The sequence below is a fragment of the Camellia sinensis genome, chromosome 1, assembly GCF_055761805.1.
Source record: "Camellia sinensis isolate YWXY chromosome 1, ASM5576180v1, whole genome shotgun sequence".
NCBI classification, from domain to species: Eukaryota; Viridiplantae; Streptophyta; class Magnoliopsida; order Ericales; family Theaceae; genus Camellia; species Camellia sinensis.
Window position 1 is genome coordinate 50,265,536 of NC_138961.1, and position 7,800 is coordinate 50,273,335.

The 7,800-nt window shown below is 36.4% G+C and overlaps 1 long non-coding RNA gene across 2 annotated transcripts; it reads left to right on the forward strand.

The window, feature by feature from the left end:
• The first annotated feature begins 389 nt into the window (after positions 1-389).
• LOC145794730 (uncharacterized) lies at positions 390-3,096 on the forward strand. 2 transcript variants are annotated; one of them, XR_014334676.1, is made up of 3 exons: positions 390-814; positions 2,649-2,773; positions 2,861-3,096. It is a non-coding gene; the product is annotated as an uncharacterized LOC145794730 (long non-coding RNA). The 2 variants fall into 2 exon arrangements; XR_014334672.1 differs by having other exon boundaries at positions 394-814; positions 2,638-2,773.
• The last annotated feature ends 4,704 nt before the right edge of the window (positions 3,097-7,800 follow it).

A 7,800-nucleotide genomic window follows, 5' to 3' on the forward strand; every position in this document is an offset into this window, starting at 1 on the left:
AAAAATTTAGTCTCCGTATATTTAGTTTTGGCTACTAAAACCATTTAGTCGCCGAATGAAAAATAAAAAATTATTTTTTAGCTTTGGCGACCAAATGTTTAGTCGCCAAAAACTTATTTTCAGCGACAAAAAAAAAAAAAAAATTAGTCGCTGTATATTGAGTTTTGGCTACTAAATCTATTTAGTCGCCGAATGGAAAATAAAAAATTATTATTTATTTTTGGCGATAAAAAATTTAGTCGCCAAAGACTTATTTTCAGCCACCAAAATATATATTTTAGTCACCAAAAAATTAAAATATTTGGCGGGATTTACAAAAATAATTGGCGACTAAAAAAATTTAGTCGCTAATGGTGTAATATATATATATATATATTTTTTTGGTTTCCAAACAACAAACCAGCGCCTGACTCTCTGTCCAGCGTCTCTCCCTCTTCCTCTCCGCTACTCTTCTCCCATTCCTCTCTCACTGCCGCTCTACCAGCCGTGCCTCCGCCGCTCCTCCTTGTGGTCGCCGGCAACTGGAGCACCGATTCACCTAGATTTGCCCTATATTCTTAGGCATCATAACTATTCTCAGTTCAAAACTTGAAACCCTAACCTACAGTTTCAAATTCGACTCTCTCCAATTCTCTCTCTATATATATAGGTAGGTGTGTATATATATATATATATTATATTTGTGATGGGTAGGGTATATAATTAAGGGATTTTTTCTGAACCCACCAACACCGTCCAACGCCCTACAATGGCGTCGGAGAACGACGACAAACCCACCCCCTCCTCCATCAATCGACGATTGACTTTACCCCAGGTATGTCTATATTCCGTCCTCTCTGTCTTTGTCTATGTCCCTGTCTCTCTCTCTCTCTCTCTCTCTCTCTCTCTGTGCATCTTCTTTCATTCGCACACTTTGACACAAACCCAGCCCTATGTGGGTATGGGTGTGGTCCGTAGGCGGTGATCAAGATTTTTGGGGGTAATGGAATTGAGTTTTTCCATGGTGGAAGAGATGGGTTTTTGTGACCCAACTTGGCTTCTTATTTTCGAGTTCTTCAAGCAATTCCTAACATTTGCACAAGATTTGATCTGATTGTCACTCTCTGTTTTTGCCCTCTGTGAACTGAAACCAATGTTAGATTTTCACTTTCTCATGTCTATGCTCAGTGATAATCTTTTTCTTGTATAGTATTAGCCTTTAGATTTTGTGGGTTGTGTTTGTTTTTTTTCTGGGTTGATTCTAGTTTTGAGCTTTGATCTCATAGTCACTCTATTTTGGCCTCTGTGAGTTGAAAACAAGGTTAGATTTTCACTTTGTCATGTCTTTGTTCAATGATAATATTGTTCTTGTCTAGTATTAGCCTTTAGAATTTGAGGGTTGTGTTTTTTTTTTTTACTAGGTTAATTCTAGTTTTGAGTTTTATCTCATAGTCACTCTGTTTAGGCCTCTGTGAGCTGAAAACAAGGTTAGATTTTCACTTTCTCATGTCTATGCTCATTGAGAATATTGTTTATTTGTAATATTAGCCTTTAGATTTTGTGGGTTCTGTTTCTTTTTTTTTTTTGGGGGGGGGGGGTTAATTCAAGTTTTGGGTTTGATTTTGTATGCACATATGTGAAATTTTAGGATCTAATTATCTGAAAAATTTATTCATTTAAGGTCGTGTCTGTGTGTGTACTTTTTGATGATCTGAGCAAGTATTGATCCATATATCAGTGTATAAAATTTGCTAATTTGAAATCAAGTAAGTTTGAATCAAAGCAACTAGAGCTTTGGTTATATAATTCTTGCTTGAAGAGCACAAACTTCGGTCTCTAATACAGTCAAAGAGGAAGAAGATGAATCACATTTTTATTGGGTTGATCATCTGAGTTTTTTGGTCTTGATAGAGCCTGTAAGGAAATGTGATGTTTTAAGCAACATATGAAGCATATTCACATAAAATTCCATTTTTGTTAGAGCATCTACAATCTTTCACTAATTCCTTTTTCACGCTGCATTTCTTTAGCTTCATTGCTTGAGGCGCACACTATTTTTTAGGTATGCCAATTGCATGCAATTATGATTTGGATTATGAGCACTTGTAGTAATGTTTGATCTGATTTTGTTAGGGATTTTTGATCAATATCCCCTCGTGCTGTGGCATTCTTCGATTGAATCTTACTATGTAGTTTACAAGGAGATTTAAGTATAGAACATGGACTGCCATTGCATTGACATATATGTGAGAAGAAAGTTGGGGCTTCAGGTTCCTTGATTCTGATCGTTGACGTTAGGCGCTGATTATGTAACATGTGCATATCATTAGAATTATTTCTCCTTTGACTATGACTTGGCGGTAGCAATCGATGCAAGTAAAAATCACCAGGTGGCTGGCATGCTTTTCCTTGTATGAGAGAAAGCACGGAAAACCCCCTCCATCCTGTAACATAGGGGAAAAAACTTTCCCCTAAATCATGAAAATTATATATATTACTGATGATATTTTTTCTTTGGGGCATTCCTGTTTTGGATTTCTTGGTGCATACTTTTACTTGCTAATGGTTCTATTATGTAATCATATGTATTATGTGTCCTAATCTCTAAACTTACACACTGGGCGTTGTATATTCTTACACACCTTTTTCACCTTCAAGTATTTTTGTAGCATTGGCATTGCGTTTCGATGTGTCTAGGGGGAAAGAAAGCCAGTATTTCAAGAGCGCTTTTCTAGGATATACCATTGGTTTAGTCCTTACTATTATTGTCATGAATTGGTTTCAAGCTGCACAGGTGTGTATTGCTCTTTTCTTTTACTATTATTGTCCTTACTTAACAGTTTCAATTTATTTCTAAACTGTCATTCTCGTCATGATGTAGAACCTGAACATCCAAGTGACAAATTGATGAAGAACAATTGTGAAAGGACCTTCAGCCCAACAATAGTGTCTCTAGCATCAGCATCAGCATCAGCATCATCACCACAATTGTTATTAAGATTTTCTTTAATTTGGATTTTAATTGTTGGTTTGGATAGTATATGTATTTGTTGGATTATACTATATTTATGGATTTTTATTTTGTTTGATATGTATGGTTAATAGTTAAGTTTTGTATGTGGTTGAAAATTGAATGGTACAGGTTGTAAAGAAATATTTTTATTGAATGGTTAAGAATTGAATGAATGAATGAATAGATGAATAATTTTGTATATGCATAGGATATAGGTGGCACAAAAAATATTACAGAATAAATTATAAAAACTAAATGAGACCTTTTGGTGACTAAACAAATGTCACGGGTTGGCTTTTGGCTACTAAAACTTTAGTTGCCAATTGTGAAAAAGTGAAACTTTTGGCTACTAAACTGTTAGTCACCAAATGTAAAAAAAGAAACTTTTGGCTACTAAAATTTTAGTCGCCAATTCTCAAAAAATAAAATTTTTGGCTACCAAATAATTAGTCGCCAAACATACATGCTCAATTGGCTACTAAATAATTTAGTCGCTAAAAGTAAATATATTTATATATTTAATTTTTTATAAAAAATATATGGCGACTAAAAAAAATATATGGCGACTAAGGTTTTAGTCGCCAATAGTCCACTTTTGGCTACCAAAAAAATTTTAGTTGCCGATTGTTTCCCCGACAAACTATGGGAGACCAAATGGGCGACCAAATATATTAGTCGGCAAAAGTGATTGGCGACTAAATATAAGGCTTTTGGCGACTAAAATTTTAGTCGCCAAAAGTGAAATTTCTTGTAGTGGAAGGGAAAAAAAATCAAAACGACGTCGTTTTGGCACTACCGCAGGGATAGCTGGCACAAAAGATGATCTGGACAAAGAGTAGTGCTACTGGGTTCTAAAACAAATCTTTTATTATTCATTATTCAAAGATAATCAACAAAAATAAAAACAAATAAATAACAAATAATATCACTCACATGTCTATTTTTAAATTTTCATAAATATATTTTAAAATTCTAAAACATTCTCTAATTTAATTTTTATAAATTATATAAAAACAAAAAAAGTTATTCACATTATATAGGCCTTGTTAGGTTTGTGTTTTAAGATTTTATTTTAAAAATAATTTTCTAGAAAGAGTTTAAAAAATTTAAAATTTTGTTTGTTTGTATATTTTGAAAATAATTTTAGCATTTTAGAATTTGGGATGATTTGATATTTTTTTTAATTTTTTTTTAGGTAAATATTTTTTTATAGTTGAATAGATGAATGTGAAAGAAAAAGTGTTTGAAAAAGTTAGAGGAGAGAAAAAAAGGATTGATTGATATATAGTAGAGTATTGTTAGAGACTCACAACTCGGATTCCTAAATCCACCTAAAATGACATGGCAAGAGATGTAGGCCATATACAATTGAGTATATGACAAATTAAAAATTTGACATACATTATACCACATTAGTATGGATCAAATTATGAGAAGTTTTTTTTTTTTTGTAGGTCTTAAATATTTTCCTTTAATAGGTCTACTGGGGCAAAAAAAGTTTTTTTATTTTTTTATTTTTATAGCAATGATAACCAATCATATTGTATGTGTTAAAAAAAATGTATTAAAAATATATAAAATATGTTTTTGTGGGTATTGATTTCCAACCTTACAACCAAATAGGGAACTTAGCTAAAGAGCATGCCACAAAATAGATTAAGCCAACCACCTGCCAACAAGAAAATGAGAATACCGCAGTGGTTCATCCACTTGAGGGCACTCCGACAATCAAGTCAATCAAACAATTTCTCAAAGACACTAAATAAGTACTAAACTCACAAAATAAAGCATACCTTAGACCCACGGGGGTGCCTCTCTTTTATAGTCAGTAGTGTCCTGGTCCCCTAGAAGTCTCACTTCATAAGACTCAAGCACAATGCATATCCCAGACTCTTAGCTAGATATGAATAAACTCCTTAAGAGCCTCATCCTTATCCCAACTAAGTGCCCCCTCTTATCTAGGACTCTTGTCCTCTATCCAAATATTTGGGATTTCGGCATTACTGCACCGAACCTCGGCAATACCACAATCACCTCGGCAAACATGATTAACCCACATGGCACCTCGGCCGACATCTCGAAGGCACCTTAGCATGTAGCGTCATTCTCAAAATACTTCCCCACAACTACCCCTAGGTTTTATTACCTTAATAACCTGAGGTGATGGAAACTATATCGTCTGATCTTCCAATGTATCGGCTAAACAACATGCTAGAGATATTCCTCCGACTGAGATCATGACTCGTCGGCTTCAAGTAACCAGGACTCAGTTGCCCACTTCGTCGAGAATCAAGAACCAAGAACCAAGTTCTTTCAACATCTCAACTGAGATTGATTCGCTAGCCGAGGTCATTAGCCCACTAGTCCGAGAATTCTGAGAATCTTAATTGTGCATGGCCGGTCACGCCCCATTATCCCAATCGTTTCTTTCACGTGTCATTACTTGCATGCGTCATTATGTCACACCAATTCTACCATGCCACCGGACATCAGAGCGGGCACTTCACCCTAGGTGGTTTTATCATGTTTTCTCACCTTTTTTCATTCTAACAAAATTCTCTCTTCTCTCTCCGTCTCTTTACTTTGCAAACACAACTCTCTCTATTCTCAAACTTTCTTTCTCTAAAATTTCTTAAACCTCCATTGATGTTCCTTCGAGCTTTCTACAACCGTTCCGTTCACCCCTTCCGGCGAGTTTTCCACCATTTCGTTCCAATTAAGATCACCATCTGACTTCGGCGAACACGAATCTGGTGTCCCTTTCCTTGGCCTTGCTCTGTAGGTCCTCGATTTCTTTCTTTTTAATTTCAGTTTCTTACTGTTCTTCGATACATTTCTTCGTTGACTATTGCACATCACACATTGCATTTGTGTTATCATTAAGCTTGTATCCTCATTCAAACGCTCTTGTTTCACACGTTCGTCCTCTAATTTACTTTCTGTTCTTCATGTTCTTGAACTTGCACTTATGTTTTCTGCATTTGTTTATGCCTCTGACTCTCTCACAATGGCACTAGATGTCACGGGTCAATTCTTGCACTTGAATCTGTCAATGTTCTATTTTTATTGTATTCTTGAATCTTTGATCACTGTTTCATGTTTTTAAGACTTGTTTTTTCTGTCTTTTCTTGATCGTTTCCAGATTACTACCTCTGAATCTTTGCCCATTCCTGTTAATGTTATATAGATTTAGGATTGAGATTTGCTAGAAACCATACTTAGGAAAAACTGAAACAAAACATTCCATAGATCTCCAAAATCTCTGCCTTAGTGCTCATTAGGGTTTCGCCGAGGTCCTTTAACCTACACAGTCCACATTTCTAATAGTAAACAATATCAAATTCACCTTAGTCGAGGTCATGGGTATATTTAAATAGAGGGTACACTCACCCAGTAAGTTAGAATATTTCTGCCAGGAGTTCAACATTCTAGCTGACGTTCAACTCAGGTTGGCTGGAAGAGAGGACTCCATGATGCCCGGAGAGACCTATATGCCCTTCCCTATAGTGTTAATTATCGATGATGGAATTAGATTCCTAGATTCCTCATTGACATCCTTTTTAGAGAGGTTCTCCGCTTTTATAAACTTGCAATCCTATGCAACTAGCAGTAAACACATTCAGAGTCATCAATGGTACATCATGTGTGGCCTTAACTCTTCTGGTGACTATACTTACTACCTCAAACCCTGATCCACCAAGTACAAACTGATAGCCGACTTTCCACACTCCAACAAAGGTGCTGGAGATAACCTGATTGTCTCGAGCAATTGGGAGTTCGAACCAGACGACGATCTTCATCTCTATCTTTTATACCGAGGAGTCTTTAAGGAAGAAGAGGGTAAGAACTTAGTCATCCCATAGTCCCATTTCGTTTTAACACTTATGAATTTATTTCTCTTTAATGTTCTAATGTTTTCTTGTTGTTGTTTGTAGAATTGCCTCAGCCTCCGAAGAATTTTCGCCAGACCTACATCCCTAACTAAGATCTCATCTAGCTTTTGGGTTTACCTATCGAAGTCTGCAAGGCTCTAATCCTTTTGAATTACGTGCCGACCTACCGCAGCCCACTACCGAACGTTTCCAGAAGGAGTAAGACACCACCATCAACATCAACTCAACAAGCCACTTCTTCACCATGGCCAGATCAGGTATCAATGTCTCATCCAGTGAATGAGCCATCCACATCTGCTCCAGCCCATCTTGTTCCTCCATCATAACACCAACATCGTCGTTGACCTCCAAACGCTCTTGTCAGCAGAACTCGGAGCACAAAGGGCAGAGGTTTGGACACATCGGCATATGATCTAGCGAACCCGCCAATCGCTCTTTCCGTAATTAAATCTGGCATTGGAGTAACCGTCGCTGCCACATCCAAGGAAATGGATCGCAAACCAGCTGTGCCCGAGTGTCACGACCCCATTCCGCCCCTAGTAGAATGGTGCCATGATGGCTAGTAATCCGAGAATACCAAAGGCCAACTTACAAAATTTCACACACAATCAGAGTATAAATATATGGGGCCTACATGTGCGGAAGCAAATTTAAATCTAAGTAGTCCATAAGAGTTGTGCATAGATCAAATGAAATGACATACATCTTAATATGGTTTTACAACTTGAATACAAATAAAATAAATATATAGTACATCTTGATCAAAAGGCTTCTCAAGCCGACATATACAAAAGAAATACAACAGGCGAGCCAAGAAGCATAATCTTCAAGAGGTTAGCAAAATGAATCCAAAACAACTTGCAAATAACATCTAGGCGTCACCGCCTTCTTGCTCGTCACCTACATATATATATA